At 38.3% G+C, this 20,044-nt stretch overlaps 1 protein-coding gene and 1 pseudogene across 2 annotated transcripts in view; one reads left to right on the top strand and one right to left on the bottom strand.

Moving 5' to 3' along the window:
- The window catches only part of PALLD (palladin, cytoskeletal associated protein), a 394,561-nt gene that overhangs the window by 318,833 nt on the left and 55,684 nt on the right, over positions 1-20,044 (bottom strand). The gene's annotated exons all lie outside the window — the stretch shown is intronic.
- On the top strand, positions 1,773-18,723 carry LOC119529102 (annotated as a pseudogene).

Raw genomic sequence — 20,044 nt, 5'->3', positions numbered from 1 at the left:
AACTTGTGACCACTTTTTACTGAGTGTCTGCTATACACTAGGCTTTTTTTTACCCCCATTGCTAATTCCCACTGCAATTTTGTAGGGAAGAATTATGATCTTTTCTTGATAAACTGGGAGATCCAGGCTCAGAGAGGATAAGGACCCACTTTGAGTTAAACAGCGAGCATCTGGCTTGCTGGGATTTGAACCTGACTATAAAATTTCATGCTTTCCCTATCTCTTTACGTAGAAACAAGTTTTACTGAAATCTGTCTTTTGTCACAGTGTGGGAAGACATGGTTGTAGTAACTCTGTTGGCAAGAAGCTGGGAGGGTCTTTGACAATGATATGATGGAAAGCATACCCTTTCCAGGTCTCTTTCTGAGTGAAAAGGGAATGTTCTTTGCCTTTTTATCTCACTCTTTGCTCCATGATGCTCTATCTTTTTCTGCTTGGTTATCCATTTCACCAGTTACGACCATACGCTACCAAGGGACGGAGATGTCTCCTATGAGCCCAGTCAGTGCCTTGCTCATCCTCTTCCTGGAGTACCAGGTTAGTCTCCAAGGGCCATTCCTTACTCATACTGGAAAATTAAAATTCATAAGGATTCTCTACAACCTGGGGAAAGAACATGGAGCTAAGTGTGCCAGTTCTGGAGGCTTCAGCTAATTTCCCCTCCATGTGACATTTGGTGCAAATGGATTTCCTTGTAGAAACTGGTGAAGGGCTGGGTTTTACAATCTGATTGATGGGTCAAAAAGAGGCAGCACACATGGATGCAGAAACAGTTGTGAAGGGCATCATGAGAGAAAAGGCTACTGGGAATTCTCAGCAACCTTCACAGGTTTAAGTCTTTCCCAGGTGTTCTAGTTTGCTAATGCTGCCAGATTGCAAAACACCAGAAATGGATTGACTTTTATAAAGGGGGTTTATTTGGTTACACAGTTAACAGTCTTAAGGCCATGAAGTGTCCAAGGTAACACATCAGCAATAGGGTACCTTCACTGGAGGATGGCCAATGGTGTCTGGAAAACCTTTGTTAGCTCGGAAGGCACGTGGATGACGTCTGCACCCGAGTTCTGGTTTCAAAATGGCTTTCTCCCAGGATGTTCCTCTCTAGGCTGCAGTTCCTCAAAAATGTCACTCTTAGTTGCTCTTGGGGCATTTGTCCTCTCTTAGCTTCTCTGGAGCAAAAGTCTGCTTTCAAATGCCGCCTCCAAAATGTCTCTGTAACCTGCAGCTCCTCTCTCAGCTCCTGTGCTTCAAAGTGTCCCTCTTGGCTGTAGTGAGCACGCTCCTTCTGTCTGAGCTTATATAGTGCTCTAGTAAACTAATCAAGGCCCACGCTGAATGGGCGGGGCCACACCTCCATGGAAATTATCCAATGAAAGATCTTGCCCTCAATTGAGTGATCACATCTCCACGGAAACATCCAATCAAAAGTCTCCAACCCAATCAACACCAATATGTCTCCTGCCCACACAAGACTGCATCAAAGACAGTGGCATTCTGGGGGACAAAATACATCCAAACCAGCACATCAGGCTTGGCACTGGACAGATGAGACCATTAGGTGAGATTCTCTCAGCAGCAAAGGAGTCTTAGCTAATATCTAGATTACAGTGTAACTGATGCAGACAACTAAGCCTAATATCCTTAACTCCCTAAACTTCCCTTTCCTATTTTTCACATGGAGAGTCAGCTCTAAATAGAAATGTCAACTTGTTCCCCTCACTCCTGAGTTTTCATAAATGAAAAGATCAACTCAGTGCTATTTTTTGGTGGTGATGGTGCACAGTGGACCAGGCTATCCCAGGAAGGAAGAGGCTACCGTCACAGAACCTGTGACTGGGAAAGCAGAGGCTGTGGTGGTCACAGGAGGAAATGGGTAAGGAATCACTTTTTAAAAAGATGACTTAGAATTCTGACTCAGAGGGACTTGGGCCAATTTCTGATCTCATCCTGGAGCTTCCTGATGCACCTGGGTTTTCCCTGGAGGTCTCCTACTAGACTGGGGCTTAGGCCACACCTGCACGGCCCTGCGGGGATAAGCTGACAAGAGCCCTCCCTGCCGTGGGACACACCTGTTCCCATTAGATCAGACATAGATCAGAGTGATAACTTTTCTAGAAGTACAATTTACCATATATTTCAATCATGGATGACAAATGATGGCATGTTAAAGTGCTTTAGAAAGGATGCAAACTTTCCCTGCTCACAGAACTGGCTCTGAAGAACAAATAAGGTGGTGCTTGATAGTGGCCTGCTTTATTCAAGAAATGTGTCCTATTGTCTACTGTTTCTCAGAAACCTTTATTTCCCATCAAGTTTTGATCCAAACAAGAAAACTCACAATCAAAGGACAGATGGAAGTTCCACAACTTGAGAAATTAGTTTCATCTAAGGTTTCAAATTGAGTGTTTCCTAGAAGAGAATACTTGAAAGAAGACATTGGTGGAAAGAAATAAATTCTACATGAAGGAGCTTCTGAGAGAGTTTGAGCAAGGCTGTCCTCTAAAATACCTTGCTCTTTCTACATTAAAAAAATTTAATTTAGAGAAGTAACCTGAGAAGAATTGCAACCAGAGTCTGCTAAAATACTATCTGAAAAATATTTCCTTGCCTCCATAAAAATCTGCAGAAAACCCATCTGGTGTTGACTACATGGGCAAATAGGTTTTAAAAAATTCCTGACTTTCCTTGCCCCATATGTCTTCAACATTTGAAGACTCTTAAGTAATGGGCCAATTACATAGCTCAAAGGTTTTGGGTGAGTTATTTTCAGGGCTCCAGGGATTTTCCACAAATCCAAACTCCCAGGGATGCCACCAATGATCCTGGTAGAGAGCCGGCAATGCAGAAGAAAAGCAAATCAGTGACTCTTAGAATGGCATGATTTATAAGAGCACTGATGAAGGGAATGGACACCCCATAAGCATTCCCAGACCACACTAAGACTGACCATCCAACAGGGCCAGTTAGAATCAGACTCGTGTTAAGAATGATTCAACCAAGTTCCTGACTTGAAGATTTGGCCCTGGAGAAAGGCAGCAGGAAGCTAACTTCCCATGATAATCCCCAGAGTCTTAGCCCCTTCCCACTCTTCTCTCCCCTTGCATTCTTACCTTCCCATTTGAATCTCTCCTCACACATTCTTTATATGCTTCCCACTGTGTCTTAATGAGTCATCTGAGTACCATTAGGCCAAGCGATAACTCTAGTTTTTTGGTTATTGAGAACGGCGGGAGATTTTCCCGCAACTCAGTACAGGAGATTCCTGTGTGGTGGAAAATGGCGGGAGGCAATGAAATTCTTACTCCTCTGTAGTGTTGGTTAGAGAATTGGTACAACAGGCAAGAGGTAGCATAGGGAAAAATGCAGCTGGCAAGAGCTAACCTTCCCCTCCACAGGGCAATCTGTGGTTTGAGAAAAATGGAAAGGTTGGGAGGTGGTGGCAAACTACCCTCCATAATTACTTTCACATCCACTCTCCCTAGCGCTGAAGCTGCTTGCACATTAGAGTCCCTGGCAGAGCCAATGCTGGGTAGCACTTCTGGGAAATCTTGTGGGTTGTCTTCTGCCTCAGCCAAGCAGGGTTGTTATCAAATGATGTAGGCAGTTCCCGTTCTTCAAGGGTAAAAGTATGTTGGTATGTTCCAGCAAACCAAGAGAAAGGTGAAAAATATTTCCCTTTCTATGTAACCATTTAACTAGATTCCACCTATAATATGGTCCTTAAAGAATTTTTCTTTGTGGTGATGCACTATCATGATCCCAGAATTTTCCAAATCCTTAGACTCTTGAAGACCTCTCTAGCTGTAATCATTTGAAGGGTTAGAAGATTGCTGTTTATATACACACACCAGGGTTTCTCATCCTCAGGACTACGGACATTTTGGCCTGGAAAATTCTTTGTCGTGGGTTGGGTCGTGGGTGGTGGGGGTGGGCTGAGCTGTGCATTGTAGGATGTGTAGCAGCATCTCCAGCTTCTATCCAGTGGATGCCAGAAGCAAAACTAGCCCTCCAGTTGTGACAACCAAAAATGTCTCCAGACATTGTCAGATGTTCTCTTGGCAAAGAAAAATCTTCCATCCCCCCTAGTGAGAAGCACTGCACTATACAGATACCCTCCAGGATGCTGGACTTTCTCTTTTCCTGCACAAGAATACTCTTGTCACAAGGTATTCCTGCACTTATTTCCGTATTTTGTGGGAACATCTGATTTTTCTTATGGAAATCTAGGAGAATATTTTTTTTAATTCCACAAAAGAATTAATGGAGAATTGAAAGACTGAATTGATGATTTTCTAGAGTAGGGTTTTAAAGACACCTAGAATTTAAATTAGGCCTGTTCCATAGATGCCCTAATTGCCCTCTGAATCATGACCTCTTAAACTTGGGAAGCAATAAGCTCTTCTTCTAGGAGCACTGGGCTGTTGGACAGTTGGAAAGATTGGCTCCCAATCCATACTTGGACACTGACTCAACTTACATCTTATCTAGGAAAATCTATAAATCTCTGGCCATCTCAGTTTTACAAGTTCTAAAGTAAAGGTAGAGACTTGCTGTCTCCTTACCTCTCCCCAATTCCCAGGTTAATGATCAACTAAATCAAAGTAATGGTTTTATTCTAGGTTGTGTTGGGTGAAGGGATTTCAAGTTGAGGTGTAGATGTAAAGTCTAATGAAGGATGTAAAAAAAAAGAGTTCTGTATTCTCAAGTAGGGAGAGCCATAAACTTGGTTTCTTTTCCAGTTTACCATGAATTTGGGGGATACTTGAATCAAGGGGTGCAGGATCTCAGCATTCTTTTTGGTGGAGCTAGAATTATTACCCTGGGAGGCCCTGCTTGGATGGAAAGCCATTTTTTTCAGGCTTTCCTGAAAAAGAGATGAAGTGGTATGCCACAGGAATCAGAGTGCTCATTCTGGCAGAATAAAATTTTTTTCAAAGCCATCCCTCCCCAATCTCAAACAAAATTACCAGAATATAAGCCAACTAATAACATTTAAATGACAGCTTTAATGCAGAAAGACCTATGATAGTTAATAACTATCTGTATTGGGTCTCAGGGAAAAGGTGTTTTTCTAGATGATGTTATTTTCCTGACAGTCTGCCAATGTAAATGACCCTAGATACAATATTTTAAAATAGTATGTCATTGTGTGAAAATCACCAATCTGGTCTCTTAAGAGTGCTTAAGAGGATTTCACAAATTAATTCTTATATTGTTCTAAAAACTAGGTGCCTATAAATAGTGGGTAGGCAGCTTAGTTTCAACCTTGGCTGGGCAGCACTTCATCAGGTACTGTGTCCACACGCTCCCTCAGCTGGAGTCTCAGAAATTGACAGGCTGCTCACTCAGACTTCTTCTTAGAATTAAAATGTCTGGGGTGGGGTGTCGGGGGTACTGGGGCACAGAAAATGAGGGTACCAGCACTGAATTCCCAGTCCCTTCTCCATTTTCTCTTCTTTGATGCATGTTTTCATGTGTAGTCATTATTGTGTAGGTGAGTTATGGGATGGTTGTCATCCCTATAAAGCATCTTAGAGGTACTGGGTTAGTGAAGATAAGCGGGCGTGGAAGCACAAGGCTGGTTTCAAACCTCTTTTCTAGGACCTATCAGTACAACTGAAGTTATATTGTTGGTCACACCTCAGGGGTTCTCATCAATGATATGGAGTTAATAATGTCACCTGCCTCTCTCTCCTACACTGACACACACACACACACACACACACACACACACACATACACACACACTCATACATATGCCACACACAAGGATGTTGTGATAATTGAAGATCGTGGTTATTAAACCACTCAGAACTCTGCAATGTGCTAAAACTCAAAAGTAATTTTATTATGCATCATGGAGAGTATGTCCTATAGTCCCTACATCATTAACAGGCTTCTTAATACATTGGGGATGCTGTTACCTCTGGTACCAGATAGACATATTTTCTAAAATAGACATATCTGCTTTTCTATTAAATTAAAATTTCTGTTATATTAGCTGATTTGAATTTTTGCCATGACAAATGGTTTACAGTTATAGTGCAACTGATATAAAACAGCTAATGCAGGGGAAGAATCTTCCTTAGACATTCCAAATGTATATTGTCCTTGTGTGCATGTTCAGGTATTTTGTTGAGGGAATATTTTGTTCACCACTGTACTTTAGTACCTGGCCCAGAATGTTTGTTAAATAAATTAATGAAAATACATAATAATTTTCCATCAAACAATCCCCCTCAAGTCTATCCATATTCTCAGCCATCAGAGGATTTTCCATCACATATGGTCCACATTTGAAATTTAATGTTCAGAAACACAGCTGGGTGTTACTAAAGTTTACGCATTTTTGGATGGCAGAAACAAATCCCAGATTGACGTACAAAGCATTTAAACAATGTTTCCGACATGCTTGGTGATTAATATAGAAAACAATTCTTTATATGCTTTAAAAGTGACATTTATTTTATATATCCCACTTTTCATTAAGCAAATCATACAAATTAAGAGATATATTCTAATGAAGGATCAAGTAGCAATCTGAATGAAAAGATGACAAAATGCAAAACAACTATTTTTGATCAAGATCCAATGAAGATGACTCATGAACATGTTTCTTTAAACTTGTATTTGTTCAATGCCAGAGACCCAGCAAAGCTACCATCTTCATTGCTTGGCATCTGTTCCATGTCTGTTCCAAGTCAACCTACACTGTAACACCACAGTGGTTCAGCAAAGAATGCTTGTAAATTGTGGAAATCAGAATTTATAGATATTATTTGCTTTAAATTTAACTTGAAGAAGACAGGTGAAAACAGTAGTCAAGGGTTTTAGGGTACTGTATACGCTAGGACTGAATTTTACATGAGGTCTACATGTAATGATTTCAGGTTATGCAAAGCCACACTGGAGTGGGATAAGATAAGAGGGCTGGGGAAGGAAAGTGATATTTATTTGGCACCTACTTTGTGGCAGACATTTTCTTGGTCACTTTACTTGCCATTTAATTAACTGCATATTCTCCCATGCAACTGTGTTTTATGCTCCTTATTTCAGTGCTGAGAAATCTGAGCTCCAGAAAATTTAACTGTACTTACTGGGATTGGTGGAGATGAAATAGGAACTGTGCCTTTCTTGGGGTTGGGAACCCACCTCACTTCGGATTTGGAAAGTTGAAAGGTAGAACAGATTGAAGGAAAGTGGAAATAGGCTTGGTAAGCAGAGGAGGTCCCAATGGCCACCGAGCAGAAGCAGAGGTAGAGTAAAAGGACATTGGAGGGAAAGTAAATCACAAATATCCTAATAACATTTAGTCCAGTCACTTAGCCTAAATGGAAAATAAACATTTACTTCAAGGGAATTCAATCTTGACTCTCCCTCTTTACTCAACTCAGTCAAACCAATCTGTGGACTATAGATCTTCCTAAATCTACTCAGACTAGGAATACAAAAGATGAGATGGCAGCCTGTATAATCCAGGATCTTGCTACTCAACATGTGGTCCACACACCAGCAGCATCTGCATGATATGGGAGCGTGTTAGAAATGCAGAACCTCAAGCTGCTTGCCACACCTGCAGAATCAGAATCTGCCTTTAGAGGAGCCTTTGGTGTTTTGTATGTACGTTAACATTTAAGAAGCACTGATCTGGGAAATGATTTCTTAGTTTTGGCTTCATCTATTCATTTTCACATACTTTTTAGATAACTCTAAGTGAAATCTCACTCATTCATCCACAGCCTACAATTAGGAAAATACCCTAGGAATAATGTCTTAGACGTCACTGCTTCTTATCCTCCAGCCTTTTCCAAATATAACACAGGAAACAAAGATCTATATTTATTTTAATTTTCTACATACACTACTTGATCTTTTTACTTGTCCTAAAGCATATATGATGATATGTAAGGGCAGAAACACATAGAAGAGAGCTAAAATACTATGAAGGAGGAAAAACAAGAACATTAGCTAGTCAGTACACTAGTCATTCTTTTATTATCAACTAGCTTTGTTTACCTGTCCTTCATAGCTTTCAATGCATGGTAAAGTAGTGGAATGAAGCAGTATGAATTTGCTCAAGTAAGAGTAGGAAGGCTACCATCTACCAGGCACTGGATTACATTGGAAACAATAATGTGTATAACACACATCTATCAGGTCAGAAAGTATTTAGAAATTTTTTTTTATGTAATGAAAAAAAATGTCCCCTTATACTACCAAAGTTTTGGTCTTCACACCAGGAATATAATCAAGAGTCTGATGTTTTCTTTATTTGCTACTTTCCCTTTAATATTTATTTTAGGGACTCTGACCTTCCCCATCTTTAACCACCCAGTATTATAAGCATATTTATCTATCTAGATATATATTGATTTCTATAACTTGTGCATATATATACTGAGCAATTTAAAAGGAATTGCTGTAATATCTTAGTATGCCCATGTTTTTCAAATTCAATCTCTTGAACACTTATAGGTTGAAATTTAGCCATTGGATACTTTTGATAATAATAATAGTTGACAGTCACTGATTGCTTATTGTGTGTCAACACAGCATTTCATTTAATATTCACAATGTCCTTATGGAGGAGACATTACTCTTACTTACAAACTGAGGCCCAAGGAGAATAAATAACTGTAAAACAGCTAGAGTTTAGGGGACGTGACCAAAGCCGGTGCTTGTACCCCTTGCGGTAGATGACCTGCCCCCCATCCTGGAAGACGGAATGGGACTTCCTAGGGATTGAAAGCAAAGCTTGCCTCAGGCAAAAGTGTAAAGCTGAAGTTTATTTTCAGCTTTTCTTCTTTATCCCTTCCCTCTGGTCTCCAAATGTTCTTTTCTTGTGAAAACCCTTTCTCTGGTTGAAAATTAGAAAACTTCTAGGATTTAGTTAAAACTGCAAACTGAGATAAAGTAGGGCATCAGCTGGAATCCTAAAGAAGTGTTTCACCAAATACTAATTGATATTCTTTAAAAAGTGTTCTCTGCTAAGTGTGTTTGGGAAATCCTAGATTTAAAAACATAAGTGGTTTTCTTTAGTATAGGTGTTTTAGCACTATGAAATCTACGTGTGTGTGTGTGTGTGTGTGTGTGTCCCCCTTTCCTTCCTCACTCATTAGAGCATCCGTAAACATTTTCCAAACTCATTAGCCGGTACACCAGTTTTGGAAGTGACTTTGTAAGGGCTATTTGATTCAGAATTACATTTTCTGAAGCCTCAAATTAATGGGGCATATATGTCCAGGAAAACTTTTAACCCTAAAAGCTAAGGTAGAATAAACAATCATCATTATTTTTTCAAATTAACAACTTGTTTGTAAATATTCCAGGCTACCTTGAGTCAAGTGTCAGTTTGTGCCACATCCAAAAGAAACAACTTAATTTCAAAGAACATTAAAAAGTGGATGCATTTTTATAAAATTTCCTTGAGGCTGTGATGGGGGATTCACATCTCCCTACCCACATTCCTAAAGTTGCTCATTCATGTCTCCTTCTTCCCAAAGTTCCACTCCTCAGGCAGCACTCAGTGCTCTGCCTTCCTCTTCTACTGTTGTTTTCCTCCATTTACTTCCCTTCTCTTCTCGTTGGTTAGTCTTTCAAGGGTTCTTGGGACTGAATGTCTTTTTTTTACGTCAGTTTAGCCCCTCCTTCTTTCTCCAGATTGCCTCTAGTTATCACACCTGTCCAGAACACCAAGCACCCTTTTCTTTAGAAAGAAGGGAAAAATAGCAAATATGTTTATATAATATTTTAAATTCCTCTCATACAAGAAAAATCTGAATTAAACTGTACTGAGAAGTTTTGAGTTATTATAAATAAGGCGTGTTTATCTTTATTTCTTCAAATCTTTTAAAGGTAATCTATCAGATTTCATAGAGACCAAGATGCCACTAATTGTAGGAGCCACCATATTTTATGTGCCACAGAGAAAGGAAATGTTGTCAACTATAATTGTAAGCACCACTGATTTTAAGGGATCTTATAATTTTAGAGATATTAAAACGTGCAAAAATGCATCTTATAAACAAATATAGTAGTATTTCTTACATATTCCATAGTAGTTTATACATCTTTAGACAGCTATATTTATATAAAAATTGTACAATTGATTTTATTCTTTGTAGACCAATTTCCTTCAATGTAGACAATAGGAGATCTATAATAGAATCATCTGAGGATGCTCATTCACTGTGAACACAATTAACAGCACTGAAATACAGATCTGAATGTGGTTAAAAGGGGAAATGTTAGATTGTATTTACGGTAACAAAATAAAAATTTTTTAAAAATCCATGGAACTACACTAAACAAACAGTGAACCCTAAGTTAAACTATGGACTATAGTTGATAGCACAATTATAAAAATGTGCTGTCATCAATTGTAGCAAATGTCCCACACCAATGCAAGGTGTTAATAAGAAGGTGGTAAATGGGAATTCTGTATTTTATGCACGATTGTTCTGTAAGCCCACAACTTCTCTAATAAAGGAAAAAATATTGTTTAGAAAAAAACACAGATTTCTAGACTACACCTAGAAAGTCTACTGAAACAGAATCTTGTGCCAGGGCCTCTGGGCAGCAATATTTTAAAAGTTTTTCAGCTGAGTCTAATATACAGACAGAGAAGACAAATTTAAGGTGAACTTAAGGGAAGAAACTTACAATTTGAAGTGTAATCCCCAGACCAGTAGCAATAACATCACCTGGGAGTTTGTTAGACATGCAGAATCTCAACCCTCATCCTAAACCACTGAAGGAGAATCTGCATTTTATAAATGATATCCAGGTGATTCCTATGCATATTAAAGTTAGAAGTTCTCAAAGTGTGGTCCTGGGGCAGCATATCCTGGGACCTTACTAGAAATGCAAATTCTCGGATCCTATCCCAGACCTGGTCAATCATACTGAGGGGCAGAAGGCAGGAGATAGGAGGGAGGAGGGAAGAGAGTTGGGGCAATGGAAGAGTGGGGGGAGGGAGAAGGGGGGCGCCCAAGTGATCTGTGGTTTAATAAGCCCCAGCTGATTCTAATACACAGTAAAGTTAGAGAACCACTGTTGTAGGCTAGGAATTTATTAAACACACCTGATGTCAATTACTAATCAAGTTAATGCAAGGCAAAGCTATTTAGCTGATGGCAGATACCTGTTTTACAGTCATGGTGATTAAGCAGCATTAACTAGCATCTAAAGGACAGTAAGCCTTTAATCCCATATGTTAAAATAATAGCAGGTATAGCCATTGGGAAAAGACAGGCAATTAAACGCTGGTGAATGCTGATCATTCATTTTTAAGTGAGGAGTTTTTCTAGCTTTAATCTCTTCAGCAATTTTTTCTGACTCTTCAGCATATCTGTGACAGAGCTATCATGTTATGAGTTCTCTGCAGTATCTAGTAAGTCTTACTTTCAAATGCTACCAACCTTCAACTCATATTCAGGGCAAAAGAGTGGGCACTTACTGTTTCTTTTTCCCACTTATATGAAGGGGGAGAGTTGATGATTTGATGATTTGAAGACTTGGGGAATGACTAACTCATTCAACTGATTACTGAGTGCCTACCAAAAGCCAGAAGTTGTTGGATGCTAGGAATTCAAAGATAAAAAGATAGTTCCTGCTCTCAAGGGGCTTATAGTCTAGAAGGGAGATAGACAAAGCAAAGAAATAATTTCACTACAGTATGATAAAGGAGGCATGAAACTATTGTTTACTACAACCACTAGCCTAACAGCAGTTTGAGGATGGATTTGAGGGAGGTGAGAATAACAAGGAAAAAGATAAAAAAGTACTGCAACAATCAAAGCAAGACCTGAGCAGTGGCAAAATGTAGAGAGGAACATCCATATAAGCATTTTCTAAAACACAATTATTTACAATCATTGCATTTACTAAATGTAAGAAGTGACTCAGGTGATTCAAAATGGATAATTCTGAAAAAAAACTCTGACTTTGGAAGGTTTCATAAAGACAGTATTTTAAACTATCCAATAAATGTCTGATATTTCATAACATGCCCTTTATAGTATCTGCAGCATTCCACAACTATGCTGTTTATGCCAGCATTATGCTTAATTAAGCAACATGACGATATCAGTAAGAGTCTGAAAGCAAGATATGGCACAGATCATCCAAGAATGCAGCTATCCTGGCAAGCTACGGATAAACCTTGCAAAAATAGAGATGCATCCCAGAAAATGTTTTCCCTTTAACTAAAAGATCCAAAGTAGGATGTAGTATTCCAAGGAGAAATGAACACAGCAACCATCTTTAAGTTAGTAGCCCAATATCTGGAAACACAATATCAGGGTTTATATTCCACACTAATACATTTTAGGAAGGATTCTCTTATGAGAACCTTAGGAATGAGGGCCCCCTACAAACATCACTTTCTCAGGAAGCCTTCTCTAACCTTCCTGACTTGAGGTGATTGCTCCCCAACTCCCCAAGTTCTCTTTGAACTTTTGCATACTTCAATCATAGCACTCATTCCTCTGAACTTCAGTTACTGATTTATTGTCTTTTCTACCCTGCTAAAAGCCAGAAGGCTATTGGGTCATACTTACTTACATGATCCTAAATATTCTTATCCATTCAACCATCCATCTATCCATCCATCCATCCATCCATCCATCCATCCATTTATTCATTCTGTATTTTAGGTACTGCTTTAGGTACAGGGGATATAGCATTGGGAAAGATAGACAAACTCCCTGTTATTAAGGAGCTAAAGGTCTAGAGGGAGACAGATAGTTAAATACACGAACAAGTAAGTAAATAACTAACTTCAGAGAGTGGTAAGTGCTATGCAATTAATAAAGGAAGGCAATGGCATGGAAAGTACTGGGGTAGGGGAGGGATCTTTTAGCTAAGGTGTTCAGCACGAGCCTCCCTCAGATGCTGACTTTCCAGGTGAGATCTGTGACCATGAGCAAGTCTATGGAAAAGCTATCCAGACAGAAAGAAAGATAAATGCACAGACCTGAGATTTTTTTTTTTTTTTTTTTTTTTACTTGGAAATCCTAAGAAATGGAAAGAAAGTCAGTTTAATCAGATCATAACTGTGGAGTAGAGGTGTAGACAATATTAAGGAGAATGAATTTTGTTCTAATTGCAATAAAAAGTCTCTGTTGGATTAAAATCAGCTAAGCGTCATATTGGATTCACATTTTAAAAAGACTACTCTGCCTCTTACATGGAACTGGACCACAGGGACACAAAAGGGGGATAGCATATAGGAGGTAGCTGCTGACTCCAGGGAAGAGATGATGATGTCTTGGACCAGGGTCGAGCAGTAGAGGGAGTGAGAAGTGTTCAGATTTGCAGGCTATGCTGATAGGACTTGCTGATGAAGGGGGCTGTGAAGGAAAGAGAGCATGACTCCTAAGTCTTTCGCTTTCAGCAAGTGGGTGGATAGTGATGCATTTACTGAGACAGTATGAGAGTAGATTGGAAAATGGGGTGTCAAATCAAGTGTTCACTTTGGGATATATTGAGTTTGAGATTAGAGGTCTACATCCTCTGGAACAGTTTAGGAACCCTGGCCAAATCAAATGGTGCAGGGTTCCCTAAATATTTTTCTAGTACTATAGAAAAATAAAGATCATGGCCTTTGGAGGGAGGCAGACCTGTGTCTGTCTCAGTTTTACTACCTTCCCAACTCTGTCATCTCTGATACTTAGCCTCTTTGAGCCTTTGTTTTCACACCTGGCAAATATCTACCTCATGGGATTGTAGTGAAGATTAAATTAGATGGCACATGTGAAATGCTTAGTGAAGTGTCTGGAACATAGTAAGTGTGCAACAATGATACCCAAAAAATGATGGCTATGATGGTGTTGATGATTAACTGGCTAAAGGGACAAATTCCGTGGGAAGCTTCATGAGCAAATAGAGAAAGAGCTATGTCCGCTGTGCTGAGAACTACATCAAGAAGGACAGGAAGTCTATTTTTTAGTAATCAGGGCCTTTCTCCTGCTTTCAGTTTCTGTTACTTCATGTCATTCGAAGGCCAAGAAAATCCCCCCAGAGACCATACTGTATGCACAATTTGTTCTCCCAATCATTGTACAGGAGGTTCCATGAGACTGTATAAATATTCAATTCCTTATTAATTCACTTATTCTCTCCCTCAACAAATATTTCCCGAGTGCCTAGTCAGGCTGGTACTGGTGATGCTTATGAGCAAAAGTGCTGTAACTTGGTCAGTTGTTCGCAGTTTTCTCAATACACAATACAATTATTCAGAAGATTAACTTCTCTCCAGTTTAAAAATCTGCAGAGAAGACTTTAAGGCACTTTGATTTAGCAATTAATTCAACATGACATTGTACATAGCCTGAACTTTGCCTCAAAGAATCTTTCATTCTGACATGCAACTGGACTTCTAAAGACTGCTACACAGGGGTAATAGATAGGAAGACTATAGAGAACCGAGAACTGAGTGGTATGACTTTTATGGATAGTTTTCAATACTCTATGTCTATGAAAAATAATGTTCATTTTTGGAATCAACTGGAATTCAAATGGAGTCAGGATTGTCATTAAAATTTTTCTTTACATATTCTGCAAAGCTCTTAAACAATTAGTTGACAAATTTTGTAAATCGTAACCTTATGTTTATTGCAGCAAGTCAAAGATTGATGTGGATCAATTGCTTGATAATGGGGAGACTGTGTTTAAGTTTAGAACAAAAGAATTTCTGTAGTTAAAAAATGGATCCAGTTAGAATCTGCTACTTTGAGTTAACAGAATCACATATAGAATAAACAGATGCATTGACTGGTAAACATTTAGAGCATGTGGTACAGAATAAATGATGTGGGAGAAAACAAGGTAGCAGTGGTAATAACCAGAAGGAAGGAGAAATGAGGGAGGAATGGCAAAGAAGGCAAAGGTGGATAGGATGGAGTACAAAGTAAATTGATGATATGAAAGTTTTTAAGCTTTCTCTGACTCTTTCTTTAGATGAGAATGCTGCCATTATTTAAAAGGAAGGAAGACAAAAAGAAATATCTCTAGAGAATAAAAATCAAAATTACAAAATAGAGTCAGGCATAAGGCCTAAACAAATGCTTCATGAGGCATTTATATTGCCCTCCTTCTATCCCTCAAGTGTGATTTGAGAAGAAACATGGATGGGAAAGACTTTTCCACAGTTAGGTAAGTTGGAGGGTAAGAACTGATCAATATTCAGGAATTTACCGAGTGTCAATCCAGGACACAAATGAATGTGAACAGCTGCATTTCACAATCTGACCTCAGGACATTGGATCTTTAGTATTTCCATAATATGACTGTAAAAAATATGTCCCTCTAGCCTTATTTGCTTTCTTTAACGGATAATGCTTCTGGCCTGGATCTTTGTATGGAAAAAAAAAGGATCTTTTGTCTCATAAAATATTACAGATGCTGCTATGGTAACACACTTTAATTTTATTCTTATCTCAGGAGATAAACATGGGGAAGTGCAATTGGCAATTTGATCCAATATTTAGCATTAACTTTAGAACCACAGAGCATTTTTGTTTTTTGTTTTTACGAACATTGGCACTTGTATTAACCTGCTGTACTCAATTAAGCAGAATCCTAAAACCCTGTGTAAAAGGTATTACTCTGCCAACTTAAAAATACTATGTGGCCAAGTTTCAAAACCCACAAGGGAAAGAAAGCATGCTGCTTCTATGACAAAATTCTTAGGTGGCCAGAATAATTTTGCATTTGTGGGAATTTTCTTCTGGGCTAAACACAAAAACCAGTCGTCTCAGCATTTATGAAGACAGCATCAATTTGGTTTGAAATAAAACTCATCGGTTGAATAGAGAGAATTATTTAATACTGTTTTTCTGTTAGTAAACCCTGCTACACATTGCATTAGAACCCTTGACATTAAAGCAAGTCATTTACTTTGCACTCAGTAAATAACCAAGGCTATTGCACCCGTGGTAATCTGAAGCCCCAGTTCCCTGTCATGACAATATAGATTTACACGGAAGGGAGAGGCTTCCATACATGCCAGAGTCATAAAACAAGCAAAAACCACAAGTGGAAGGAAAGACACAGGAAACACGGTCCATATTGTAGTATTTGGATTTAAATCGTGTGATGTTTTCTTTAGAATTGTAAAGAGAAACCATACCCAGCTGTGTTTTTCGAAAACTTCTCTCTGCCACTATTCTCACTTCGTGATTTTTAAAATATCTTTTCTTCTGAAATAAAAAGGCTCGGCAGCAGAAGAGTTAATGAAGGGTGTGGCCAGTTTACACAAAGTTTCAGTTACAGTCTGACATTAATCGCCGTATGTCACACTGACCCACTCCAGAGTACATTCTGCCAGTGTCCCGGACTCGGAACAATTGGCTTGGCTCATTCATTAAGTGATTAGAAAAACATGCATCCTGCTTAAATTCAGTTATCTTAGATCTTTGTACAAGAATTAAAAAATCATCATCATTACTGATTTACGCAGTGACATCTGGAAATGCCTGTAAGGAATGTACTAACAATACCGTACTTCTCAAATACCACAACATATACAAATTGCTAGTAATTAAACTGAAGTGCCTACCTAAGTTGTTCTTGAAGCAAACTTCAGCGCTTTGTAATGTTTTCCTTTCATAAAAGTCCCCAAGTATTTACAGTCTGTAGAGGAGATCATACTCTTGAAACGGTAAAGATTAAATGAGAGGGAGAACGAGAGTGAAAGAGAGGCTGTTCACACTAACACTACTTGTATTGAAAAGATTTGACTGCACTATCACGGTTCTCATAGGTCACTGAGTGGACTGGAACAATATTTGCCCAGTTGCTACGTGGAGATCTGTGGCTGCCAATTTACTCCACTAATAAGCCTGAACCTGGCCTATGCAGATAACAGCAGTTATTGTTTGAGTTAATGTGCTTGCTGATAAGATGCCTCCCCCCCTCCCCCCCAATGCAGGTAAAAGAGATATTTTTCTTTGGTGACAAACTGACAACTGCCACAGACATTTCTCTGCCGCTGCTCCGAATTCTAACAGCCATTAAATAAAGGAGGCTACGGGAAGATTTCTGTTATAAATTAGACTTTACCCCTTTAAGACTGTTCATCTAAAAAGTTCACATATAAATGTTTTCTTAGAAAGGAGACTGTGCCTGAAAAACAGAAGAGTAATTCATCACACTCTGACTCTAGTTTAAAAAGATATTTAAACTATTAAACTATTCTACGATATATATAATATGATGTATGTAGCACACAGTGTATATATATTTAGTTATATATTATATATTATATTTAGGTATACATTCAATGGAGGTTTACATTATGAAAATTTTTCCAAATTTCAAATGAAGGAATTTGCATTTTACACATATACATATGCATGCACAGTCACCAAACTGTGTATGAGCAAACATAATGCACACATGTGTATGCAAGGACTAAAGCAAAGCACATGCCAATTTAGGCAAGGCTTAAAAACATTGAAAGGCAGATGTTTTTCTTTTTGTATTTAGAGAAACATCTTACTGTTTTGTTTTTTTTTTCCAGGTTATACTGTGTGAATTTTGGTGGGGTTGTATGAAGAGAAGACTGTTTAGACCCTGAATTCAACATCACATAACGAGAAGAGGCACATGAAAACAAACGTATTAGATTCATTATTCAAATTAAAATAATTTTTAGGAATGATCTTTGTGTGCCAAATACTATGAGGAGAATGCAATATATTTATCTTTTAGACTTTCTTTCCTTTAAATAAGCAGGATGTATTTTACTGGCTTTGCTATAGAATTTCTCAAGAAGATTATTAACTACAATGGAAGTTATGTATCTCCAATTTGCTCTCTATCACTGGTTAGATCAAGTTCAACTGAATATTTTTTGGCTATATATTTTCCTATTGGTTATTCATAGAAATAAAACTAATAAAATAATAGATTCATAAAGCAGGATAAACTTTTCATAGAACTGAAAGAGATCATGGCTGCTTTGGAATCTTCACTGGAACACTGAGGAATTTCAAATTTCCTTTTGAGTATTTAAAAAAAATTAGAACGAAAGATGGTTTCCTGAGCCCTGCTAGTTCCTGTGGCCAAGACTCTACACCACTGCCATATCCTGCTATCTGTGCCCCAACCAACATACCTCTGTTCATGAGGAATGTGGCCGAGGACACCAGATCTGAAGACTTGCGTTGTGAATTTGGTCATTATGGTCCTATAGTTGATGTGTATGTTCCACTAGATTTCTACACTCCTCGTCCAAAAGGATTTGCTTATGTTCAATTTGAGGATGTTCGTGATGCCGAAGATACATTGCATAATTTGGATGGAAAATGGATTTGTGGACATCAAATTGAAATCCAGTTTTCACAGGGGGATTGGAAGACACCATATCAAATGAAAGGCAAGAAGGGAGGAATGTATACAGTCCATCACGTATGATGATTATGACAGATACAGACGTCCTAGAAGCCAAAGTTACGAAAGGAGGAGATCAAGATGTCGGTCTTGATTACAACTATAGAAGATCTTATAATCCTAGAAATAGACAGACTGGAAGACCACGGTAGCAGAAGCCATTCTGACAACGATAGAGCAAACTGCAGCTGGAATACCCGGTACAGTTCCGCTAACGACACCAAGAAAGATCTGAGAAAGTGGAAAAAGAACCAAAGCAAGGCAGTTCAAGTGACTAAAGGGTTGGTGGAAGACGGCTGCAGTATGAATGTTCTGATTCTGGTCTAAAATTCCAAATATGATTCTTGATATCTGGCCAAGAGGGTCCAACTCTTCTCACCTCTTACCTGGTCAGTATATTCAGCAAACATTTATTGCACCCTTACTGTTGGGAAAAACATTTTACTGCATAATTGGGGAGAGAAAAATAGCTATAACTCACTTATTCAATAAATGTCTACTGAGAGCACAATCTAGTGAATCATTACTGTATGACCTCATTGTTTTGTTTGAGGTGTATTATTCTAACAATATTTTACATGAGTCATATGCTAATGTAATTATAAAACCCAGTATATACTATCAAAGATAAGTAATTTTGTGGGTATCTGCCCTTTTAAAGTATCCAGTATATCTGTTTACATCCCATTAATACAAATAATGAAAAATGATTTGTTTTAATCTGTAATAAACTGATTTGTTGTGCACTGTCTGTAATATACTAGAGTAATATTACATTGTTAACTGCCTCTTCAAACACATATTAGGAAGTAATCTCAAAACAAGTATTCAACCTTGCATTAGATGTAAAGGAGACTCTTTGGGTGCTAAACTTATTATTACGAGGCAGACAGAGCCATTATCTCAACTGATTTAGTATGTTCTGTAATTGAGCAATGTTCACCAAATTATACTTTTTAGTTATTTACATGTACATTTTATAGGGAACATGTTCTGTGTATAGTGAATAAATAACTTTCATATTATCACAAAAAATCAGAATGAAAACGTTTTTAGCTAATTGAAAGATCCTCAGTTTTACAATGTAACAGATGAAGTTTCTGATCATAAAAAAAAAAAAAAGAAAATTCTTGAACTCAAACATTTGAGGACCAAATTATGCTACTAAAATTTGGCTGTTTCTAAAATGCAGCTCCAGGGACCACTCAGTGGGCAAGGGAGGGACTAAACGCTCATAGCTAGAAAGAGTATTGCAGAACGTGGTTCTACCTATTTTTCAGTGTTGCCCGCCCAATTAAGATGATGTTTTCTGAAAGTTTTGAAGGAAGAATCTGGAGTATCCCCAGCCTCACTGCATGTGCACATCTCTGCTGAGCCTGGCTGATCCAGGCCATTCAAAGATGCTTCTTTTTGTGTCCATGAAAAAACACATGAATAAATGACCCCAGCATCTATAACAATTTATAGATTTCTTTAGGCTTAGCACTTTACTTGTCATATCTGTTAAGAATAAGGCGAGGAGAAAAGAATGAGATTAGTAATTATACCTCTGTGGGAAGAAATATTATGCTTATTAAGCAAAACACATATATATTTTCATGGGCTCAAGGATCAATATAATTTCCAGGATATGAATAGTTAGACTTGA

Source organism: Choloepus didactylus, chromosome 3, assembly GCF_015220235.1.
Source record: "Choloepus didactylus isolate mChoDid1 chromosome 3, mChoDid1.pri, whole genome shotgun sequence".
NCBI lineage: Eukaryota > Metazoa > Chordata > Mammalia > Pilosa > Megalonychidae > Choloepus > Choloepus didactylus.
Note: the sequence above shows the minus strand (reverse complement) of the source record. Positions and strands in the feature narration are given on the sequence as shown.